At 35.7% G+C, this 22,334-nt stretch overlaps 1 pseudogene; it reads left to right on the top strand.

Annotated features, from left to right (window-relative positions):
• Nucleotides 1–3,993: 3,993 nt before the first annotated feature.
• Nucleotides 3,994–22,334, top strand: part of LOC127161366 (complement C3-like) — a 33,554-nt pseudogene continuing 15,213 nt past the window's right edge.

The raw sequence follows: 22,334 nt of genomic DNA, 5'->3' as shown, positions 1-22,334 counted from the left end.
CTGTTCAACAAGTAACACAAGTAAATCATACCTAATATTTAAGTGCTTGCAAAACTCATCATCAGTAGTCAAGGAACTTGTTTTACCAATAGAAAATCAGTGTAGTTGAAGATCTGATGTTGGTACAGTGCTCTCAGAGGAAAAGTTTGCAGGATTCATCTGTTGTGCAGGTATCAGATCACAAACAACTAAAGCAAAACAAAAAACATCTGTGAGCATGTTAATATCAGGAGCAGTTTAAAGTATCCTTACTAAATAAAATCATTAGTTCTATAATTTCTATCCTAAAAAATATTCATATAGGTATCTGGTATAAATGAATAAATCAGTGAGCACATTGAATAGGCCTAGAGCAATATTGTTACATTAGCAGTCACTAATATTGCCCGTGTGATTTTATAGCTATCATATGCACACGTGCTTTGTATTTATTATACTGTATTATTATACAGTACAAAAACAACATCTGAGAAACTAAATTATTATTGAGCACATTATGTACACGTTTGAGCAGATATTTGCAGACAGAGTATTCAACAGTAAAGACTGGTCTAAGCATTCTTATACATTACTTTTATATCGTTTAAACATTAGCCCTACTTTAATGTCGATTTGTTCATGAAACATAAAACATTTTTGACGCCTTACAGATGCATTGAAAAATTGCCTATGATTTTTCAAAATGTTGCACTCGATTTCACATATTTTAGTCAGGAATTATAGTTTTGAAAAAGTCCAACTAGTAAATGCGTTCCAGTTTATGTCTCAACAACACATTATCTAATGCCAATAAGAAACATTACTTACACTGTATTAGAGATCCTCTGGTCAGCTGCTGTAGTCGCGCTCGTGTTCTGTTTGTGAGATAAACAAGCTCAGTCTGTTTCTCTCAGCGCGTCCTCATCCGGAGTAAATACAAGGCTTTTTCTTCTCAACGCCCTCTTTCAAAAACGAAGTATCCGACACAAACACGTTGCTGCTTTGTTTATGAGTTGATGTGGGCGTTCATTTCGCGCGTCTTTCACGTGGATGTTTGTAATAACAATAGCACCGCGGTAATGAGGTCAGATGGGAAAACAGGACATGGTATTGGTTTCATACGGATTACTTACACACAGAATATGTGTTTTTGATTAAACTTACTTCATTTAAAAGTAGACATTCCAAGCTTTCTATAGATATATCTCTCATGTTTGTGTGTCATGTATTCGCTGAGTTTTAGTTCATTTTAGTGACGCATTTCAACTGGATATTCATGGAGACTGAGAAGAAAGGACACCCTGTATATTTTCTTTATTTAAAAAAAATACGAACATTTGTTGATATGTTGAGCGCACACAAATAAAAGTAAACTTTCTACAAATTCAGGTGATGTATTACTTTTATGTGTCCAATCAAAATTGAGGGAGCAATTAAAATTCTTTTTGCTCACATCTGGAAAATATGCGAGTGCTCCCGCCGACCCCAGGACGTTAATATATCCAGAAACAAGATCTCACTCCTTACAATCATGTCAATCAAATTAAAATCAATGTCAGGTATGGTTTACTAGTTTCATTTGCTGAACAGGAATGACACAAGGTCTGTTCACATCTCTGTGGTTACGTCACTGAGTACAATAATGTGTCTTTGACCTTCATTATGTATGTTTTGATAATACTGTGTTGTAAATGAAATAAAAACGACCAAAACCCCCCATTATCTTACTCTCACATTCTTTGTTACCTGTCTCATAGTGACAGTCACACTGATAGGCCATTAGGGGACGGCCTTTTGTCTCTCAGGTGTGAATCACTAAATATTCATGGCCATTGTCATTCCCTTGCATATTCCTTTCATCACAAAACATGTTTTAGAAAATTTACATCAATATATTGTTTTCTGTGAAAGAGTAAGCACAATAATTTTTACATCATTTTGAAGTTAATATTCACAAGAGTGATTACTCAAAAGCCTTGTTCAGGACTATTCAGTATGAGTTTTATGGCCTTATTTCAGCTACTTTATTTTCCCAAAACTTTCTAACCATGCATAATCTTTTTTTCTAAAACATGCAAACATGTACATCCATCTTGCTCACATATTACTGTAGTACAGTTTGTGCTGAATACAAAAAGATTACATGTTGGTCAATAGTATGTCATAAGTAGCTGAAATAAGCACAAATGTCAGGACATCAAATCACCTCAGACCCCCCGAGGGTCAAGTCACCATTACAGTGATCAGTGTTTAGCTGACTCTTGACCCTTACTTTTATAACACTGCATTGTTTGGCTGATGTAACTGAGTTATGTTCATGTGTTGTTGGCATGTTTTTACATAATCATCATTTAATCAGAATCACTTAACCCATTTAGAGCTGGAGTTACACCATTGATTATAACAGCTCTGTGATTCTACAGCAGACCCAGCTTTTTCAATTTAAACCAAAACATTTCTTTAAAGTTGTTCTGATCATAAAATAAAAAAAAGAGAGTCAGCCTGTGAACCTCAACAACGGTGACAAAAAAAATGTTTTTTATATTTATTTATTCTTTTGATTAGAGCAACTTTTAAGAAATCTTTTGGATTATATTAAAAGGCTGGATCCTTCTACTGTAGAATCTCAGAGCTGCTGTTATCAACAACATAAATGTAACTCAGATATTAAAATATTAGATGTTTAGTGATTCAGATCAACACATCATCATCTTTTCTCTTTGCTTTTCCGGCTCTTATAACTTAGTTACAGCAGAGAGTCCAACTAAAGCAACACTGACCACTATGATGGTGAAACTGTGATTTTCTTTCTCCTTTAGTGATTCTGCTTGTTAACAACAGTCTTATTAAAGGAGAAGTCCACTTCCAAAACAAAGATTCACATATAATGTACTCACCCTATTGTCATCCAAGATGTTCATGTCTTTCTTTCTTCAGTCATAAAGAAATTGTTTTTTTGAGGAAAACATTTCTGCATTTTTCTCCATATAATGGACTGATATGGTGCCCCGATTTTGAACTTCCAAACGGCAGTTTAAATGCAGCTTCAAACAATCCTGAATGCGGTTGTAAACGATCCCAGCTGAGGAAGAAGGGTGTTATCAGGCGAAACGGTTGGTTATTTTCATTTAAAAAAAAATACAATTTAAATCCTTTTTAATCTCAAACGCTTGTCTTGCCTTTCTCTCCCTGAACTCGGTGTATTCTGACTCAAGACAGTTAGGGTATGTCGAAAAACTACAATTGTATTTTCTCCCTCAACTTCAAAAATCATTTCAAAATCATCCTACATCACTGCAGAAGTTCCGACCCAGTCTTTGCAAAGTGAACATGCAAAGAAGATCAAACACCTTTAACAAAAAAGGTAAAACAGCGATATAGGATGATTTTGAAGTTGAGGGAGAACATGATATGGGAGCTTTTCGACATACTCTACCTGAACTGTTTTTGTACCAGTTCATGACAGTTAGGGTAAGACAAGAGGAGCATTCAAAAAGTATATAAATTGTATTATTTTTATTACAATAACCGATCATTATGCTAGATAAGATTGTTTACAACCGCATTTGGAATCGTTTGAAGTCACATTTACACTGCATTTTGAAAGTTCAAAATCGGGACACCATATCAGTCCATTATATGAACAAAAATGCTGCATTTTTTCCTCAAAAAAACATAACTTCTTTACGACTGAAGAAAGAAAGACATGAACATCTTGGATGACAATGGGTTGAGTAAATTTTTGTTCTGAAAATGGAGTAATTCTTTAAATTTAGCATTGCTTCAGTGTTACTTTTTTAACACTCTGAGTGAGAATTATAAATATTATATAATTATATATACACTGGGAGTGTTAATTTAACACTTGGGGTTTTACTGTGTAGCTTCTCATTTTGCCTGGTGTGCCTTGCTGCTTGTAGCTGTTTTGCAGTTTCTTTTTTGTATTAAATTATAAATAATTCTAAATATATTAATGTTAATTAATGCTGCCTGTATTTGTCATTATTCCCACAGATTTTGAGTAAAGGTCAGATTGTTAAAGCAGACAGGTTTAAGCGAAGTGGACAATCTCTAGTGACTCTATCTCTACTTGTAACCAAAGACATAGTGCCGTCCTTCCGCTTTGTGGCTTATTACCATGTGGGCTCATCCGAGGTGGTGTCTGATTCAGTGTGGGTCGATGTGAACGACACTTGCTTGGGAACGGTGGGTGAAACCAAGAGCATGAGTGCCTATAGAAACCATCAACATTCATGAGCATGTTCATACTGTTTTTAATTGCAGCTCAAAGTCGAGGTGAAGGACCCAACACAAAATAGCCCAGGAAAAGCTGTCAAATTGAAAATCACTGGAGATCCTGGAGCTAAAGTCGTGCTGGTCGCTGTAGATAAGGGTGTCTATGCCCTTAATGACAAGAACAGACTCACTCAGACAATGGTAATTAAACTTGTGTACAATAACCTCAGTAGTTTTACACTTAAAATGACCTGATCTCTTTGCTGCTTTAGATCTGGGATGTCATAGAGAAGCATGACACCGGCTGTACGGCAGGAAGTGGAAAGGACAGTATGGGGGTTTTCATTGATGCAGGTCTGATGTTTGAATCCAGCACTGCAGGAGGAACCAACACCAGGACAAGTAAGTTGAACAGTTAATTTAGCTAGAATTGAAGTGTCACTGTTGTCATGCTCTGCATTCCCAAACAGACCTCTCATGTTCTTGTAGATAATGAGTGCCCTGTCCCATCTAAGAGAAAACGCAGATCTGCAGATCACCACTACACTGGGTAAGGTTGTTGTTTTACTAGGGCTGCATAATTATTTAAATAAAACCCGAAATTGTTGTCATAGCTAAGTGTGATTTATTTCAGTAAATATATGTGGTGTGTGTTTCAGAGTATTCTTTTACACACAAGCATCTTATAATAGTGTTATCAGCATCTCAGTTTATATTAAATGCTGCTCTGTACAAACTCACTTCTGTATCTGCTCTGAGTATGGGTTGCTTATACTGTGGATTTGGAATTAAAACATGCACCAACCATCTTCCCAAATTTGTAATGAGAAGGGCTTATCAACAAAAGAAGCTTTCAAGGTCTCCCTGCAGTTTTGCATTAAATAAACGTTTAATGGTTTAATGTTTAAAATAAAGACATTAAGACAGCATAATTAAAAAAATGTTTTAGTAATAATGAAAATAATAATTATTTTCATTTTATTGCCTTTTATTTTATTGCCAAAACAGAAATTGGGCCATATAGTGCAGCCCTACAAATGAGCACCGCCAGTGTTTTTTTTTTTTTGTTTTTGTTTTCTAAACGATAAAGCAATGCATCACAATTTGTGGATTGATTCTGAAATTTTCCAAATGCGTCACAAATCTCTCGTGAATTGATTCTGAGCTTAGTTTTTAACAGCAGATGGCACTGAATGCTTTAGAAACAGTCTTACTCTGTTTGCTTCCAATTCCTTACACACACCACTTGAACCTAAAATAATCATTTATAAAGTTTGAAAAGGTTCATAGGTATGTCTAGATACATCTTTAAGATAAGTCTTTAAGTAACTGAAACTTCTCTGTTTTGCTCAGTGCATAATTTTGTGAATAACTGATTCCAAAAGTCTTGCCACAGACTAATTTTACTGTTAAACTTGTTGATAATCAACTTGGGTAGTTGTAACTATTTTATGTAACTATTACGTTTTTCTTTTTCTTTTTCTTTTTTTTTGTTTAGCTCTATTTCAATCTCTTGCAAAAGTCTTGTTAAGGAACAGTTACAGTTCTCCATTTTCTGAGTAGTCTTTTAAATCGCTTCCCGGATTTTGGCACCAGATGCTTGTTGTGTCGTCTTTGCTTAGCAAGCAATAATTACCAGTGATGACTTGATTTAAGAACAACATAACTGTTTTACTGGAGTTTTGTGAAGGTTTTTATTGGGATCCATTCAGTTTTGCTGTGCACACACATACTCGGTTGTTCTTTATTCTAGCGTGCCCTCAAAAACTGAACAGCATTGTGGGCAATGTTTTTAAAGGGGAACAGCACCATAAATGAATACATAAACTGTTTCAGTTCTTATTATTGAAAACAATTAACATTACACTAAGCAAAAAAGACAATTACAAGGGTGTTCATAGTGGGCTGTTTACATTAATCTTGCATCATAAAAACATCAGCCGAGGTGCAAATACATTTAACCACTCACCAAATCACAATGCATCGATTTACCATCCTATCCCGAGAAAAAAAACACAATTAGATTTTCTCCTAAATCGTGCATCTCTTTTTATGCAGTTGTGCTATTTCTGTCCTCATTGTTTTTACACTAACTTTATCTTCTCAGCTGGTCAGTACTCTGGTGAACTGAAAAAGTGCTGTGTGGATGGACTGCAAGACAATAAACTCGGCTACTCCTGTGAGCGACGGGCTTCATTCATCGTATATGGAGAGGAATGTGTTGCAGTCTTCCTGCACTGCTGCAGGAAGATGAAACACCACACGGAGGACTTCGCAGAGAAAGAGTTTCTTCTGGCCCGCAGTGAGATTTTAGCTTTATTTGCAAAATATATTTTCACAGCTCTCAAAAAGTGATTTCAGCAAGAAAATTATCTGCCTACGCAACTGTCAAATGCTTCATTGCTTTTTTTATGCTAAATTGCATTTTCACATTATTATAATGTATAGAAACAGTTGTAAAATGTTAGAGTGCTTGTGGGTAATTTATGGCTACAATGTTCCCAGTGAACAATTTGATCTCACACTGATCTCACCATGAGCTCCCAGGATACCTGTGATGTGGTCACAATGTGAGGTAACAGTGGGCTAAAAGTGTAACCTCAGAGCACCCTCAGTGTGAGGTCAATGTGCACTCACTGCACAGAGACTAGTTACCCAGCATGCACTGCAGCATAATGCTTTCTATTGTCACCATTGTTGAGATTCATACACTGATTTTTTTTCTTTTTGTTATTTTAGAAATATTAGGTTAATAACACCTTGCATATTAAATTTAGATGATCACTGGGTTGTTACCTTCAATAACAAACCAATATTACCTGGTTGCAGTCTGTTTTTGGCATTCCTTGTCATAACACATGTGCTTTAAAAACAGTTACAGCTGCCCCAAAAGAATATAATATGATAAAGTCAAGGGTCAAGAGCCCAACTAAAACAAACACTAATCACCTTGATGGTAACATCAAACAAAACAATAAGGCATCTAAATTTCTGTTAATTCTCAATAAGTGCTTTTGTAGATGTCTGACAAAAATAAAGTGTGATTAGTAATGTTTGAAGCTGGTGATGCTGTTTGTGGAGTTGTTTAAAAATATGGTCAACAAATATAGGCACAATCTACTTCGAAGAGGTATTTCTTGGGAATGGTAATGAATAGTAAAAATCCAATCCATTAGTCATGCGGCTTGGTCCAATGATCATCTGACCTCATTTTTGACAATACTGGACAAACTTTGTAAGAAAAAAAAAAAAAAATTCTTCATTTACATATCCTACAAACAAGCTTGCACTGACTTAGGGCTAGCCTAAGGGCCCCCAGCAGGCTGCCAGCACAGGGCCACTGAGACTTTGCTACTTTGCTTTGCTGAGACTATGCAGCCTTCGCTTAGCCCCCAGGCAGCCATCACTAGGCCCACACAGGGCCGTACTATTAATGTACAACAATATATCTGTTTCATATATATCCTTTTAGCTACTATAAATTACTATAAATAGTCAGCAGACGGTGACAGGGCTCATTTCATCCACCTGCTCTGTCTCTTGAATTCCACAACCATGCCTTTATCTCACTCGCAACTTTAAAATCAGGAGGACTTGACTGAAAGGACTACTTTCAATCAGCCTCTAAAAAGCAAATAGGCCTAAATCAGGGATCCTCAAATCTGGCCTGTGACATCCACTTTCCTGCAGAGTTTAGCTCCAACTTTGCTCAAACTCACCCACCAGTGATTTTCTAATGATCCTGAAGACATTGATTAGCATGCTCAGGTGTGTTTGATTAGGGATAGAGCTAAACTCTGCAGGAAAGTAGATCTTGTGAGCCAGAAAAAGAATGGCCAGTCTTTTTTAATATTCTCCTAGTTGCATTACACAAAATCTGCATGGGCCCAAAGGTACATAAGTTGTTCTGGGCCAGAACGGGCTGGCCCACACTTGGCCGTCATGAGATTAATGTGCATAGTCCACTAGTCCTCGGTGAGCCCAAAGCTGTGGGCCCCACCTGTGCAAGCCTGCAATGGGCCTGTTCAGGTTTGGTGTGGGCTGTTCCTAGCACACTGTGCCTGCAAAAATCCAGCATGGGCCCGCAGGGACATGTTTGCACACAGCAAAAAGCCCAGTGTTAAATGAACTCTCCTAGGAGTTTATTTGAGTCCACACTCAAGAGTGTTAAAGGTAACACTGAAGAGTGTCAAATCAACACTGTAACAGAGTTAAAGTTAATGTGATGATTGACCATTATTGAAGACACCTGATGTTAACAAGCAGAATCACCAAAGGAGAAAATCACATTTTTGTATGTCATTATTATAGTGATAAGTGTTTGCATTAGTTGGGCTCTTGGCACTTACATTTTCAACTTTAAATTTTGTTTTGCTGCTGTAACTGAGTTATAACAACCAGGTAAACCAGAGGAAAGGTGATCATGTGATGATTATGTTTTAACATAATCATTGTTTGACCTGAATCGCTAAACTCATTTAAAGTCTAATTTCTTAGTTATTTTTCCTTTATTTAAAATAGAACTCAGAGATAGACTCTAAACAAATTCAGTGATTCAAATCAAATAATGATTTCCTCGAAAAATTTAAACCAGCCTTGTGATTCCACAACAAAAGATTCTGTCTTTTTATATATATTTAACAAATATAATATATATATATATATATATATATATATATATAATAAACAAATAAACAAGACTTAGCATGTTAGACAGATTAGCATGCTATGCTAACTTAATGATAATGTAATGTATGGTTAACCTAATAGCTGACAAGCTACATTAGAAAGAATGGCAACTAGTTAGCATGTTAGTCAATTAGCATGCTAAGTTAACTACCATAAGTCAACAAACAGTAGGTAGCTGTAGGTGGAGTCCTAATGTAAGCTATGGAATGATTCCTCCATGCCTCCCATGCTTTTTCTTTATTTTCAGGGAGAGTCCCAGTCAAGAGCTTCACCTGAGAGGTAATAATAATAAAAATACATTTTCTAAAAACCAAAAGCGCTACAAACAATAGCAAATGGAAGCTAATAAAATACAGAAGTACAAAAAAAATACAATACAGAGATAAAATATATCATCAAGGTGATCATGTGGTCTTAATTATGTTAAGACATAATCAACCTTGCTGCTTCTTTCAATGGATTTAAGAAACAGAACTCATCATCAGTAGTCCAGGAACTTGTTTTGCAATAAAATATCAGTGTAGTTGAACATCTGATATTGGTACAGCACTCTTCATGTGGCATTCATGTAGCATTCATCTGCGGTGCAGGTATCAGATCACTAGAAAAAAAAACATCTGTGAGCATGTTAATATCAGGAGCATCTGTAATATATACATATAGTATGATTTTGTAGTCATAGACTCACACATGCTTTATACTACCTTTAAAAAATGGCATTTTATATCTGAGGAACTAATTATTGTTTAGCATGTTAAACATCTATTCATGAACAGAGTATTAATAATAAACTCATTACCCTATTTTTATACAATAAATAAATAAATATGATTTTATAGTCATAAACACAAGCATGCTTTGTATGTATTATACAATACAAAACCATTTTATGTCTGGGAAACTAATTTATTATTTCTTATTATTTATTTATTATTCTATAATGTGTACAAGTAATATGTTACTGTAACACAACAACTAACGTAAGTAGGCTAATACAAGAAAGTCTTACTCTTTCGGTGGATCTCGCCGTGCGTCGCTTCGCACTCTTCCTCTGAGGAAAATATAGATCTTACTTCTCACAGCGCGTCTTCTTCCAGTAACCAGATGCAAGTAGCCAAAATGAACAATGAAGACAGTCTCGCTGCTTTGTTTCCGTTGATGTGGGCGGTTCGCCGCTTGCGCCTCCACGTGGCTGATTATAATATCAAAGCAAAAGTAGCTCGTGGGCGTGATCAAATAAAAAATAATTAGGTCTGACGAGAAAAACTGGACATGGTGTTGGTTTCATACAGATTACTTTAACACATGATATTTGTTTTCGATAAGACTTACTTTATTTAAAAGTACACATGTCAGGCTTTCTATAGATATACTGATGTCTCTGTGTGGAGTATTCACTGAGTTTCACTTCATTTTAGTGATGCATTTCTTAATGACGATCACAGAGAACAACGCAGCAGACTGCATACCCTGTCTGTTTTCTTTATTTCACAAAACCACAGAGTGTTGTTGTTATTTTTGAGTGTACACAAGTAAAAGTAGATTCCTTACAGATTCGACTGATGTATTGCTCTTATCTGTACGATCAAAAATGACGTAGTAATTGAAGTTCTTTTTGGCGTTATCAGAAAATCTGCCACAAATGACCCGAGAGGGTTAACTCAGTTCCAGCAGCTAAACAAAAACTAATACTAAAAAGTTAAGACTCAAGAACCTAACTAATGCTAACACTGTGTAACACTAATGGTGTAAAAATGATTTCTGATTTCTCCTTTTGGTGATTCTGCTTATTGACATCAGGTGTTTTCAAAAATGGTCAATTATCACTGAATGAATCACTTACTTACCTCATTAACTCTAACACTGCTTCAGTGTTCATTTTAACACTCTTGAGTGTGGACTCAAATAAACTCCCGCGAGAGTTCATTTAACACTGGGCTTTTTGTTGTGTAGACTTTACCTACTTTTTTTTAGTTTGTCATAGCCGTTAATTTTAGGTATTCTCTACCCAAACAAACTAGATTCTATAGATTCTATTCCAGACCCCAAGCCCCTCCAACTTGAATTACACAAATTCATTCATACTGTTTTTATATAGTAGGATAAATTACATGAGCTTGCCTTTTTCATCTGGTATGTTTAAGTTTTGCACTACCAAACCTGTGAAATTACAGCATACAAGCAAAGTGTTTCTCTAACATTTACTGTGAATGAACTAAAAATGTGTAATGAATATGAAAATTTGCATGCTTGTACTACTTTGACGCACACAGACTTTAAGAACCAGCATATGAATCTCATCAAAGGTGACAATCAACAAAACGCTTCGTGCTGGGTAACAACACAGTAAAAACTCCCATCATGCAGTGCAGTATGAATAATTATTGTCAGCACTGTGGAGGATCATATGATAAGTGTTCATGTCTAAAAGCTTGAACTCATGGAGTGTTTTTTTTCTTACAATATTGAAGCATTATAGTGACATCTGTTTAATGACTTTTTTTTTTTTTGCAGTTTTGCAATAGTTCAGTGTCAGTCAACAAATCAAAATGAAAGACCACTTCATGATGTTCATCCAAATTAGCCATTAGCAGAAAGTGTAAGCTAATCTGCTACTTCAAGCTTATGATTCAGCAGTGCACAAATGTTTGCCATAAAACAATATTGCACTTGCTTAGAAGCAAAGTACTTTAAATTACTCGAAGGGTCAAGAGACAAACTAAAGCAAACCTTGACCACAATTATGGTGGCATCGTGTTTTTGTTTGTTTTTCTTTCTTTTCCTCTATTGACCAACGAAACATCAACATCTAAACCTGCTGATTCTCAATAAGAGATTCCACAGACATAAAATAAAGTCAGTCTGGTTAGTAATGAGTGAAGCTGGTTATGCTGTCTGTGGAGTTGTTTAATCAGATCTTGAGAAATACAACATTTTTTTCTTGTTTGCTTTTACCAGTTGATTTCATCCAAGGCTGTGGCTGAAGTCAGTTGTAGTTCTTGTGTTTCTCTTTTCTTTAATGATGTTGCTTGTTGACAGCGGGTGTTCATCAATAATATACAATCTTCATTCTCAAGCAAACACATGACATGTTGATACAATATCAAAAATCCCTTTACACCACCTACTGGTGACTTTGCAAACAGGTTTCACATCTGACTGATTTGTATTTGCTGCTGTGACATTACCGTGATGGTAAGACTGGCGGTAATAGGCATTTTCGTTGAGTACCTACTGTAACAGTCAGAAGTCAGGAAAGGGGCAGACGCAGGAGTAAAGCTGAACATTTTATTGTTGTTATTTTGCCTCCCGTTTTTTTTTTTGTAAATCTGAAACATATAAAGATTACAAAGGTCTTGTTACAGAGAGTTCACAAATAAATGCAAATATTTATTATTATTATTATATTTATTATTATTATCCATGTTATCTGAACAAACATAAACAAAGGGCTACTTTCATGCTCTGCTTAGTATTGTTATCACTGAAGAGTAGTTTATTTTAAACTCTAACTTATGAATTTTACATTTACACTTGCACATACATTACAAACACATAAGTAACAGACTTACAGGCAAAGCCTTTCCAAGGCACAAACGCAAAGGAAACAGAGTAAAGAAACGTCACATAAAGAGACTGCGATTACTTCCTGGTTAACCTTTAACCTAAGTGTCATATGGTCTAAATCAGGGATAGGCAACGTCGGTCCTGGAGTGCCGATGTCCTGCAGAGATTAGTTCCAACCCTGAAAAAAAAAACTCACCTGCTTGTGGTCCTAGTAATCCTCAAGACCTCAATTAGCTTGTTCAGGTGTGTTTGATTGGATTTGGAACTAAACTCTGCAGGTCATCGGCACTCCAGGACCAACGTTGTCTATTCCTGCTCTAAATCAACCACTAGGAAAATAGCCCACAATTGTCAATGTTCTTTGTTGTTACCCCAAACTGGCACAAGATGGTGCTAAAAAATAACAAACGAATGTGTGACATGACAATAATAATAAAAACATACAGATACAGTAGAGACAGAGTGACATGCGTCATAATCAGAAAACCATGCCCACCAGGGAAAAAACAACCCAACCCTCGCCATTGAATCTGTGTTGTGGAAAGCTGCTCTTTGTCATTTCTGACAGGACAACGCCTAAAAGATGTGACAGTAAACAGGCTAAAAAACCCAAAACTACGCTATACGACTACTTGTCTTTAAAGGGGTCATCGGATGCAAAAGTTCCAAAGATCATCTGGTCAGATATAAATACTGGTCCCAAACTTTCAAATGGTGTATACTAGTTTGTTTCTTGTTTAGGTGAGGAAGATGATTTGGAGGAGGAATCAGAAAACGTGATGGTGCGCACTCATTTTCCTGAAAGCTGGCTTTGGAAGGAGATTGATCTTCCTGCTTGCTCACCAAGTTCATGGTGAGATAAATGTAATATTTTGTTTACAAAAAAAAAAAAAAAAAAAATCTATATATATATATATATAAATATATATAAATATATATATAAAAATGACCAAAGAGTTTTGATATTTTTCCTTTTTATTTAAAACTTGACACTTCTGTAGTTACATTGTGTACTAAGACCGACGACAAATGAAAAGTTGCGATTTTCTAGGTCGATATGGCTAGAGACTATACTCTCATTCCAGCATAATAATTAAGGAACTTTGCTTTACTGTGCAGCAGGCGCAATGATATTACACAGCACCTGAAAATAGTCTCCCTGTGCAAGCAGGTAGTCACGTTGGTTATGTTGACAGAAGTTAGCCTATTTTCAGGCGCCCATGTACCCATTGTACAGCAGCAAAATTCTTTGATTATTACGCCGGAATGAGAGTATAGTCCCTAGCCATATCGGCCTAGAAAATCGCAACTTTTCATTTTCCGTCAGTCTTAACTACAAAAGAGTCAAGATTACAATAAATAAGAAAAATATTGAAACTCTTTGGTCATTTTTTAGCGAGATGCTAACTGTCTAATCTGATTCAATGATCTATACTAAGCTATGTTAAAAATGCTACCGCCAGAGCCGGCAATCGGCTGCATGGATTTGAAAACTGTAAAACTCAACTGTCTAACTCTAGGGGAGTCCGAAAATCAGCCTATTGTCAAAAAAAAGTGAAGTGTTCCTTTAAGGTAAATCCTGAAATGAAAACTAAAGTGGTGGTAAGCAAATAATGTGGGTTAGTATTAATAATATTTATTTCCAAAATTTTGGCAGAACTGGCAATAGATGTTGAAAAGATTTGTTCATAACAGTGTCTTGTTTTGTTTCTAGTGTTGAAACATCTACCTTAACAACTGAAACACTAAAAGACTCCATCACAACCTGGCAGATCACAGCCATCAGCCTGTCCAAGACCTTTGGTAAAAAGACACTCTTGTTTGTTATTTATTGGGGATGCACCGATACCACTTTTTCCAGAATGAGTCCGATACCAATATTTTTATTTTTGGTATTTTATTCATCTTAATGATGTATCACTTTATTATAATAATAACCTAATTGGACCGACGATTCTGAAAGACAACTCTACTTTTGCTGTAATAACGAATATAACTTTCCTGCGCATCTGATTGACAGATAAACCACACGCTCTTATTTCAGTTTTTATTATTATTATTAATTAATTAATTTATTTGATGGATATTTCAGCGAAGTTTGATTGTGTATATAGTTTAACAACATAAAGGTTAACCCTCTGGGGTCTGAGGGTGTTTTGGGGCCCTGGATTTCAGTATGTTAAAAACATATTAATGGCTGAAGTCTGATTACACTGTAATCAGCACAAACTGGGCTACAATAATATGCAAGCAACATGAATGTACATGTGTGTGTTCTTAAGAAAACAACGTTTATGCGTGGTTAGTGAAAAACTAAATGTTTTAAGTCGCTGAAATATGACCATGAAACACATTCAGAACATTTGTTCACAAGACTTTTGAGAACTGGATGTGGTAGTCTAGTTTTTTTCTACAAAATGATGTGAAAATCATCTTGTTCACTCGTTCAGAGAAAACAATATATTAATGTAAATTTTCTAAGACATTTTTTGTGATCGAAAGGGAATATGTGAAGGAGTGGCAATGACCCATGAATATTTAGCAATTCACACCTGAGAGACAAAAGGCCCTCCTCTAATGGCCCATCAGTGAGACTGTGACTGTCAGGTAAGAAACAATGAGAGATTCAAAGAATGGAGTTTTAGATTATTTGTATTTTATTTACAACACAGTATCATCAAAATATACATAATGAAGGTCAAGTACACATTGTTGAGCACCCTGATCTAACCACAGAGATGTGAACAGACTTTGTGTAGTTTCTGAAAACTGTTTTCTGAATTCTGTTCAACAAGTGAAACAAGTAAATCATACCTGATATTTAAGTGCTTGCAAAACTCATCACCAGTAGTCAAGGAACTTTTTACACTAGAATATGTGTAGTTGAAGATCTGATGTTAGTACAGCGCTCTCAGTTTGAAAGACAGCAGGATTCATCTGTTGTGCAGGTATCAGATCACTAAAAAACAAACAACATAAGAAAACATCTGTGAGCATGTTAATATCAGGAGCATCTGTAAAATATATATAGCGTAAATAGTGTATGAATTCATAGCCATAGACTCGCGCATGTGTACTAACGTAAAAACAACATTTTATATCTGAGAAACTAATAATTATTGTTTTTCACGTTAAACATCTATTCGAGAGCAGAGTATTGATAAACATGGTCTAAACATACACTCAGTGTAAACACTCATATTACATCCTATTGTTATACAATAAATAAATAACTAAATAACATGATCTTTAAATCATAAACATAAGCATACTTTGTATGTATTGTACAATACAAAAACATTTTATATCGGGGAAACTATTATTATTGTTAAGCGTAAGTGTAAACACTATTACCTTTATATCGCATTGTTGTCTATTCTATAGAACGATAAAAAAACATCCTGGTGTCGTGAGACATTTTGATGCAATGAAATGAATCCTACTTTATAATGTTTCACTTGCTGTAGTCATGAATTATAGTTTGAAAAAAGTCTTAACTAGCAAAATGTGTACAAGTTCTGTCACAGTAACACAGTAACAGCTAATAACGCAAGCAGGCTAATAAAAGAAACACTTACTCATGTAAATATCTCCTCTGATGGATCGCGCCGTGTGTCACATCGTGTTCTTCCTGTGATATCTTATTCCTCACAGCGCATCTTTTTCCAGAAAGGACAAGTAGCCCAGATGAACATGGAAAAAAAGTCTCCGTGCTTTGTTTAGGGTGATGTGGGCGGTTACGTTAGTGCTGGTTTCATACGGATTACTTCATCAGAGAATATTTGTTTTCGGCAAGAGGGGCTTCATCTAAAAGTAAAAGTATCAAGCTTTCTATAGATATCTCTCTCATGTGTGTGTGTCACGTATTCACTGAGTTTTAGTTCATTTTACTGACGCATTTCAAAATGATACGTGTGGAGACGGACACTGCTGAATGCGCACCCTGTTTATTTTCTTTGTTTTGCAAAAGCATAATGTTTTGTTGATATTGTGAGTGTACACAAATAAAAGTAGACCCTCTACAGATTTAAATGATGTATTACTCCTATATGTATGAGTTCTTTTTGCTCCTGTCATGAGCAGATGCAATTGGCGTCGCCGGCGCCACCGTCGACCCCAAGAGGTTAAAGACTGTCCACAGTGACTCAGGACTCTGTTACATTATATTATGTATAAATCACATTATATTTGTCCCAAATTATTGTTAATGTATATAATGACTTTACCCTAAGCTGGAAGATTGTGTATCGTGCATCTTTCAGCAAAACGTTTGTCTTCCTCTGGCTTGAATAAAGTGGTTTAGAGAGCTATAGTAATATAGATCTTGCTTTCTATTTCCACTTGCTCTGTTTTGTCAAACACCAAACTGAAGTGAGGTAGGGGTTTAGTCTATTACTATTTTGAACTGCTGTCTTGAACTGGGTGCAATACTTAATTCCATGCCCTTGTATGTACTTCATAGACATCCTTAATCTCTAATAACTCCATTCTGCTTTCTGTTGTTCCATTGTTGCTGTTGCTTTGTCTAAACACACGCTGTGTGGTATCAGAGCATTTCAATTAGTACAAGTACAGTACATCCCTATTTATTATTATTATTTGTTGTTCTTTGACACTTCCTTTGTTTCTCTGCAGGAATATGTGTGGCCGATCCTTATGAGATCACTGTTAGAAAAGATTTTTTTATCGATCTGAAGATGCCTTACTCAGTGGTGCACAATGAACAACTGGAAATAAAGGCTGTTCTTCACAATTACGGCGATGAGAAGCTGACAGTATGTGCAGTTTACTGACACATTGTACTAATCTTATAAAACCTACTGTATCATATTTGATATGCAAATTTTTAAGACCTCTAAATGATCAACATGATCAAAACGCAGCTGTTAAAGCTATTGCATGCAATTTACTCAATACCTTCTGTTGTCTGATTGAAAGTTTAGACTTTTTTATTTTTATTTAAAATTGTACAAACGTCCACTTCAGCTCATGCTTCACATGTCCTTTTGCTGTGCAATGTAGTGATTTTTATAAAGTAAATCTAAGAATATATATGATGTTGTGAATATTCAAGATCCAAGGTTTACTTGGACTGAAGCAACCCTGGTTCACTTGATACTCCAGACATCGTTGTTTAGAAAAATCATCAAAAGTTGCAAGCATTATGGTCAGGCTTTTGAGGAACGTTTGTTTGTTTGTTCGTCTTTCAATCTTCATTGCATTGCATTGCATTGCATTATATGTTTTGAAACTACAGGGCCTTTCTCATAAAACTAAGCATTTAAATATGATCATAAGATATAGTGGGAAATACAGAGTGACAGCTGAGATTTATATCACTCTTTGTAAGTGTTATAAAGATCTCCTTAATTTACACGACAAGCATCAGAATTTCATCTTACTTTTTGCTCATTTAAATATCAGCAGCTGCATCAATTTGCATTAAATTTATGATCAGTTTTGGCCTCTGAATAAAACTGATGAAACTAAAACTGTTTTTACTGTTATTTCATGTCATGCTTTTACAAGATTTAACTGACTGTACTGCACAGTTTCTCCGCATGCTTAAGGTGTTGTTTTGTCTTATACCAAAAGGTGAATATTAGATTTAGGACATCGGAGGGTATTTGCAGCAGTGCCAGCCAAAAAACGAAACCGAAGATAAAAGTTTCCGTTGACTCCATGTCCTCCACAGCCGTCCCTCTCATCATCATCCCCATGGAGCCGAACAAGCAGTGGATCGAAGCTGAAGCACAAAGCTCGAATGGCAAAGACAAAATTATGAAGAAACTGAAGGTGGTGGTGAGTCTGCCGTGTCAACATTTAGAGGAAGGCTTTGGTGATTTCTGCAGGAATCTGTCATGAACTGTCCTCAATTACTTGATTTAGAGATCTTCAGTGCGTCCACTAAGTTACATTTTTTATCCGTCTTTCTTTCAGCCTGAAGGTGTGCACACCGAAGCCCGGGAGAGAACTGTGGAGATCAACCCATCTAAACATCCAGGTGCAGCTTCTTTACAAACCTAACCCTATAAATGCAAAGAAAATATTTGCAAATGACATCTGAAATCCTCTTTAAACACCCTGTGTCCTCTTGATCGGACAGGTGGCTTGCAGGTCGTGTCTGTGAGGAGCAACATCCCACACAGAAAGGTTCCGAACACACCTGCTACCACAGTGATCACAGTGATAGGTGAAAATCTCTTTGGACAGTCCTTTTATGAGGCATAGGACCCTATGAATTCAATTTTATTTGTTCCCAAATTCCATTTTTTTTTTTTTTTTGTAATTCAAGTTTTTATTGTTTTCATCTAGCACATGACAACATCATCCAAAACATATATTACAAATTTATACAAATACTGCACATAGGGCTAGAATATACACAGTGGCTGTAATTAACAGAAATAGACTAAATACTAAATAAGGAGAGAGAAAATAAATAATATTACCAAAAATAACATAATAATAATACTAATGAAAAGTCAGAATTATTGTCTCACCTGTAAAGACAGTGTCACAAAAGACCAAAAGTCCTCCCAAACTGGAATACCCACAGGGATTCCTGCTTTATTCTTATGTAGTTTGTACAGCAAACGTTCGTATGAAACTGTGTTAGTCGTTATGCTGACCCATTCTTTTAACTCTGGGGTTTTGGGAGTTTTCCAGTGTCTCAAAATGACTGTAGCCGTCACGGAGACCTCCACCATGATCACAGAGAACTCTCCCTTTGTAATATTTGGCATCTGAGTTTGGTGCCATAAAGGCTGAATAAGTAGACAATCCTAGATACAATTATTAAAGTACCTGTATCTTTTTGACATTTCCAACAAACATTATTATTAGTCAGACCCATTCTATTGAGTCTATGAGGTGCCAAATAAAACCTGTGTATGATTTTATACTGTGTAAATTGTCCTTTAGCTTCTCTTACATATTTGCCTGTATTTGACAAAATTCTTTTCCACTCTTCGTCCCCGATTACAATCCCATTGTCCTTTTCCCATATTGTCTTTAAATGAATGCAGTCATTACTGAGCACATAGTTGGTCGTCCTGTAGAATACAGAGGCTTTTTGTTGGGGATGAGGCAGTTGTTAGGAAGTCCAAGATATGGTTTCCGTTTGTGCGCTGAATTTTTGTGGAAACACAATTTCTGATTTGAAGATATTTCCAAAAATGATCTTTTCTCTTTAAATTATACTTCTGTACAATATTATTGTAAGACATAAATACACCCTGTTAAAACAAATCTGTCACAGTACACAAGCCACTCATATGCCATTTCTTCCAATATATGGGTGATTTCCCAATACTAATAGCAGAATTATACCACAGGGAAGAGTATGGTTGTTTACATTGTGATAATTTATGCATCTTGTGAATCTTTGCCCGTACCTCTCTTGAGTGCTTCATAATAGGATTTGTGGTTGTGTCTAAATACTGAGACAGGTGCTCAATAGGGCTGTATGGCCATGACATTATTATTTTAATAGTAACCCAGTCTAATTGAGTGTTATTGTGCCGATGAATGGTCAATTTGGTACAATATCTGATAGAGCCAAGGATCTGGAAATCCAAATATCACGAGATGCACATAATTTATTAAACTTTATCCTGGGCCTTTTCCCACTCCATAGAATCATATTGATTAAAGATCAACTGTGGTATGGTAAGTAGTAGCATCATAAACACATAATTAAACTGAGGCGAGACCACCATTTTAATTATATTCACCTTACCATAAAGTTAACTGATTTTTTCCCATTTCTCAAAATTATTTCTTATATTTTGTAAAAGTGGTGCCAGATTTAGCATGGGAATCTCTTGTAACTCCCTGCTTACCTTGATACTTGAATATTTTATCCCTCAGGGGTCCATTTAAAGCCAACTTTAGTTACCATATTTGCATGACATATTCCGGATATAGGCATAGCCTCTGACTTTGTCCAGTTAATTTTATGTCCAGACACTTTAGAATAGGATTGGACTGTCTCCATTAGCCCTCTGATGTCTGAGGGTGTTTTGGGGCCCTGGAGAAGTTTTGACATGCCCTGACATGTGCTTTTTTCAGTATCTTAAAAAATATTAATGGCTAAAGTCTGATTACACTGTAATTAGCACAAACTGTAAGCAACAGGAATGTACATGTTTGTGTTTTCTAGAAAACAACGTTTATGCGTGGTTAGTGAAAAACTAAAATTTTTAAGTCACTGAAATAAGCCCATGAAACACATTCACTGGATGTGGTAGTCCAGAGTTTTTTCTACAAAATGATGTGAAAATCATCTCGTTCAGTTGTTCACAAAAAAACAAACAGTATACTCATCTAAATTTTCTAAGATGTGTTTTGTGATCGAAAGGGAGTATGCGAGGGAGTGATAACGGCCATGAATATTTAGTGATTCACACCTAAGAGACAAAAGGCCCTCCTCTAATGGCCCATCAATGAGACTGTGACTGTCAGGTAGAAACAATGTGAGAAGATTTAAAGAATGGAGTTTTAGATTATTTGTATTTTATTTACAAAACAGTATCATCAAAACACACATAATGAAGATTAAAGACACATTATTAAGCACACTGATCTAACCACAGAGATGTGAACGGAGGTTGTGCAATTCCTGAAAACTGTTTTCTGAATTCTGTTCAACAAGTGAAACAAGTAAATCATACCTGATAAGTGCTTGCAAAACTCATCATCAGTAGTCAAGGAACTTGTTTTACCATAGAATATCAGTGTAGTTGAAGATGTGACGTTGGTACAGTGCGCTCAGAGAAAAAGTTTGCAGGATTCGTCTGTTGTGCAGGTATCAGATCACAAAAAACTAAAACAAAACAAAACAAAAAAACATCTGTGAGCATGTGAATATCTGGAGCAATTTAAAGCATCCTTGCTGAATAAAATGAATAGTTCTATACTTCCCCAAGAAATATTCATATAGACATCTGGTCACTCAAATAAATAAATAAATGAATAAATGAATAAATCAGTGATCATGATGATGACAACTATATTGTTACATTAGCAATCACTATAATTGCCCATGTGTCCATCATATGCTCACATGCTTTGTAATTATTATTATAGAAAAACAACAAAGAAACTAAATTATTATTAAGCACATTACAAACACATTTGAGCAGATATTTGCAGAGAGAGTATTTAAAAGTAAAGACTGGTCTAAGGATTCTTAGACATCACTTTTATATCGTCTAAACAGTAGCCCTACTTTTATGTCGTATTATTTATGAAACATTCCTGATGCCTTACAGATGCATTGAAAGGTTTCCTATGTATCTCCAAGAGATCTCTCCAAGAGATCAGCTGTAGCTGCACTTGTGTTCTGTTTGTGAGATAAACAAGCTTATCCTGTTCCTCTCAGTGCGTCATCTTCTGGGGTAAATCTAAGGAGGCTTATTCCTCTCAGCGCCTTCTTCTAAAAACAAAAGTATCCGACATAAACACGTTGCTGCTTTGTTTACAAGTTGATGTGGGCATTCACATGTGGCACGTCTCTCACGTGGTTGTTTGTAATATCAATAGCGCGAACAGCGCGTGGGTGTGACCTAATTAGAGGTAATGAGCTCAAAGGGGAAAAACAGGACATTGCGTTGGTTTCATACATATTACTTTAACATAGAAAATTTGTTTTTGATAAGACTTCATTGAAAAGTAGACCTTTCAAGCTTTCTATAAGACATAACTCATCTTTGTGTGTCATGTATTCGCTTAGTTAATTTTAGTGACACATTTCAACTGGATATTCACAGAGACTGAGAAGACTAAAAGGACACCCTGTATATTTTCTTTATTTAAAAAAAAAACACAAAAGTTTGTTGATATGATGAATGTACACAAAT

This window comes from Labeo rohita, unplaced genomic scaffold, assembly GCF_022985175.1.
Source record: "Labeo rohita strain BAU-BD-2019 unplaced genomic scaffold, IGBB_LRoh.1.0 scaffold_629, whole genome shotgun sequence".
Taxonomy (NCBI): Eukaryota; Metazoa; Chordata; class Actinopteri; order Cypriniformes; family Cyprinidae; genus Labeo; species Labeo rohita.
The sequence above is the reverse complement of the archived record's forward strand: the minus strand, read 5'-3'. Positions and strand labels throughout refer to the sequence as shown.